The sequence below is a fragment of the Macadamia integrifolia genome, unplaced genomic scaffold, assembly GCF_013358625.1.
Source record: "Macadamia integrifolia cultivar HAES 741 unplaced genomic scaffold, SCU_Mint_v3 scaffold2269, whole genome shotgun sequence".
Classification (NCBI taxonomy): Eukaryota; Viridiplantae; Streptophyta; class Magnoliopsida; order Proteales; family Proteaceae; genus Macadamia; species Macadamia integrifolia.
The window spans coordinates 831-4,971 of NW_024868604.1; the positions used below are offsets into that span (position 1 = coordinate 831).

Below are 4,141 nucleotides of genomic sequence, written 5' to 3' on the forward strand. Positions count from 1 at the left end.
ATGTTGTGAAAACACTCTGGTGGAATAGAAACGACATTTGGTAAAACTGTTCCAGAAATATCATTACAACAGGAAAAGAACAGAAATAGTGTTTGGCAGACACTTCATATAAATTCAATTCTGAACAATAAAATTAGTAATTACAGACATGCCATTATGGTCAAATTTAACTTAAATAAGGAAGTACTTAGTTAATGAAATTGTCTTTTAACATACTACTGCTCTTAAAAGGAAATACATAAATGAACAAAATTTTCCCTTGACAAAAAAGAATTGTTAAATTACAAAAGGTCACATTTCCTTCCTTCAGAATCTTAGGTCTTTTGGAGGTCTTGTCTCATCCTATGGATTTAGACAAACTGTCCCAACTAATAAGCCTAATATATATCTAGATTACCCAAGTATAGTTCAGGTGACTTTGGCCGGACAAACTCCAAAGAAATAGATCAAATAAGTGGAATTAGGTCTACACTTTGAAATGCAAACATATATAACAGCGATTATTCTCTGTAACAGAGAGAACTTGATTGATTTATTCAGGGAATAATGTCGTAATGTGAGCTAAAGTTACTGTTTCTGAAATCCTAAATTCCCTCTGTTCATCTTTGTAACAGAGAGAACTAGATCAATTATTTTAGGAAATGATATTAGTTTGAGCTATTCTCAATGCAATTCTCTCAGAACACTGTTTATAGGAGCCAATTGATTCTTCTTTCACTCAGATTACAGTATTTAGGACCCAAAAGAAACAATAATTAGAAGCAGAAGCAGAAGCAGATCTCCATAATGTGACTTGGTAAGAGCTTCCATGATACAAAGAACCATCAGACTTTAGTGGCATTATGGACAAGTGAGAGTATAAGCCACCATTTTCTCCATCAACCCCATAACAGATTCCTTAGCTGTTTAACTGATTAAGAAAGGTAGAAGCTAGTTGGAATTGCAGTAGAAACCGCCACAGATAATCTAATCATTCCAAGATTTCTTGCTTCCCTCCATTTGCAAACGGCTTCTTTTGTTTTCTAGCAGCAGCACTCCATTTGCAAATTGCTTCTTTTGCTTCCCTCTATTTATAACCAAAATGTTTGTGTGGATGGTTGCCTTGATTGACATGCTATGAACAATTGAATAAAAAGGTCTTGGTGGACTCGAACCACTATCCCTTCGAACATGCTTGAGACATGCTGATGTTCCAAGCGCTTTACCAATTTAAGCTAAAGACCCATCAAGTAGAATTTGAAATTTTCAAGTAACCACAAGACTGTGCCACAAACCATGCTTCAAAGATAATACCCAATGAGGACCTTGCCACAAACCTTCCTAATGTGTCCCACATGTATGGAAATGTACTTTAGGCTGAACAGCAACAAAGTAGTGCAAGGAGATTGAAGAAATGATTTTGCCTAAAATATTTTTGGACTGAAGTTCGGCTAAAGGCCAACCTATCTGAATGCTTTCCCTTGCCAAGAGAACCTTGTGATTATACTAGTGTATCAGACTCTTCTAGACCTGGGAATCCAATATACTTCTCCTTCTTTGATAAGGAACACAACACTTAGCCGGTTGATACAATTTCCAGTCAGCATTTCAATTCCAATACAACTCAACATGCAGCAAAAGACAAGCACAATGTAGCACCACTATGGATATCAAAGGCTTCAAACACATGGATTAGGATCATCAAGTGAACTGTGTCAGGGTAAATAGTTTAGCTCTGGGTTCAATCAGACAACAGACCAGATGAGTTGGTAAGCATCTTCAGAACATAGAAGAAAGAAAAATCATCACTAACAAAATGTAACCATTTCAGTTAGAAAATAGAATGAGACAGAAAATCTCCTTTTCCCTGAGAATTTTCAGAACTATCCATGTAGACGATGGGACCATGGGCCTGGATATCCCGAAACTCCTGGAATCGAATGCTCTCCTTGTTGAAATATTAAAGAGACTCCTACATTATTACAAATAACAAATGAGAAGGAAATAAAAAATCAAACATTTCATCTCCAGTAATTTTTAAAACAGACAATCTCTACGTCCTTGACTTGGGAATGGCATTTCTTGTGTGCTGATTAAAAAAAAAAAAATCAGAACTTGTTCGAGCTATAATATAGGAAAAGAACCCTTCACTATTCAACCTCCACAATGCTTATTCATGAATCAGGAAAAGAAAAGAAAGAAACTCAAATTATGGCTTCAAATTTTACTTTCATTGGCTCCAACAACTGAAGCAAACTGTCCTTGTAATCAGAATTCTAACTTTGCTTACCCAGCCAAAGTACAATTCCGTCTCCGAGAAGTACAAGTATCAGATACAATAGGGCAAAACGAAAGCAGAACAAAAGTTTATAAAGTAGCTTGAAGAAATGCCCAGATGAAAGCAGCGCTGCTATAGGTGGTCGAGACCTTTAAATTTAAGAAGAGGGATTGCAGGTGAGGGAAGAATCAATTATTTCTGTCGGAGATTGCCATAAGAACTTGAGCATCATGGCCGAAATGATGAACAAGGCGCAATTTCTTTCTTTTGGAGGGATTTCGGTTTTTCCCCTCTTTTTCCCTTCTTTTACATTGCAAATGTAAATAATTTTTTTTATGGGGTGGCCGAAGGAAGGGAAGCAACAGCACACACACAGAGATATAGATATATATATATATATATAGAGAGAGAGAGAGAGAGAGAGAGAGAGTTTACCCAAAAGATAACATGTGACTTTGTTTTCCAGCTTCAAACTAACCACTGAAGAAGGAGAGCAACAGAGACTCACCCATGAGAGGCAGTTGCAGGAATCATGAGTTTCCTTTTGCAAAAAATTAGAGAGAGAGAGAGAGAGAGAGAGAGAGAGACTCTCACCTGCGTGGTTAGGGATCTTGCAAGAGAAGAGGCAGCGATTGCTTCCCATGGACGAGAAAGGTTTCACCAGATGAAATCCATTCAGAACTCGTTATGGTTCCTTGCGAGGGAGTAAGATGAAGCCTCCCTTATGTTGGAGAAGGTTTTGTGTTTGAGAGGGTTGGGGTGTTTTTACCGGGAATAAAATGAGAATAGGTATTCTCTTTGTTCTTTCAACTTGTTAAAAGAACAAACAAAACACCTTTTAGGTGCTCTTGCAATCACTCTATACCTATTCTTTTTCAGTGGCTCATTCCACGGGAATACAGAAATGAACCGGATGTACCAAACACATTTCCATTTTATTTGCATTCCTATAGAACAAAAGAACACCATAAGTGTTCTCTGGAGTGTTATCAAATGGCACCTAAGTGTTTATTCTTCTGTTCCGCGACTCTGTTCTGAGGTGGGGTATCCACATGGTTTGATGGACAGTTCTGTTGGTAGCCAAATAAGACTAAATGGAACCTTCTCCATATTCCATACCATTATTAGGATGCAATACCTTTACCTTAGCATTATATTGAATCTGAATAAATGTGTGAAACACTTGGAAGCAAGCAAATATCTCACTCTTATGGTGCAATAATTTTTTTTGGATGAATAAATAAATTCATTAACAAGGAGAGAAGAATATACAATGGGAGAAAAGGGGAGGGAAGGCTTAAGCTAGCAAGGAAAATCCAACCCAGGGGGGAGAAAAAACATCAAAGCAACAAGCTAAACCAAACCAGCAGGACCAAAGGGATATAACCCAAAATGGGGTGGGGGGGAGGGAGGGGGAGAGAGGCAAGCAACAAAGGGGAGAGATAGAGGTGGGGGGGGGGGGGGCGGCAAGGGCACTAACCGTGGGGGATGGTATCAATATGCAAGTTTCAGGAGATAATGATATGCCTGTTCCTAAGGGAGTTTGGGACAAGGCAAGGATGAAGAGATTGGATTTTGACGGTAACATCAAAGTAGATGGCTTTTCAAATTTTTTTCGGAGAGCGAGAGTTGGATGACCATCTATGGATGTTTTGCTCCATCCAGAGGTGGTTTATGATTGCACTAAAAGCAAGCTTACCAAGGGTGTCACAGATGGAGGAGCCAGCAAAGGTCATGTCAATTTTGATCCATTCCCTGTCGAAAGGGAGAATGGGTCTGCTGGAGGGCCAACATCTAGAGAGGACAGCTTTCCAGATGGAGGAAAGAAGATAGGAGAAGAAAAGGTGAGGAATGTCCTCAGAGCCATGAGGGAAGAGACAACAG

General features: G+C 38.8%; 1 long non-coding RNA gene across 1 annotated transcript; it reads right to left on the bottom strand.

The window, feature by feature from the left end:
• Positions 1-663: 663 nt before the first annotated feature.
• On the bottom strand, positions 664-3,041 carry LOC122066154. Its single transcript, XR_006136260.1, has 3 exons — positions 2,852-3,041; positions 2,693-2,737; positions 664-1,951 (listed from the first exon to the last, which is right to left on the bottom strand). It is a non-coding gene; the product is annotated as an uncharacterized LOC122066154 (long non-coding RNA).
• Between the last annotated feature and the right edge of the window lie 1,100 nt (positions 3,042-4,141).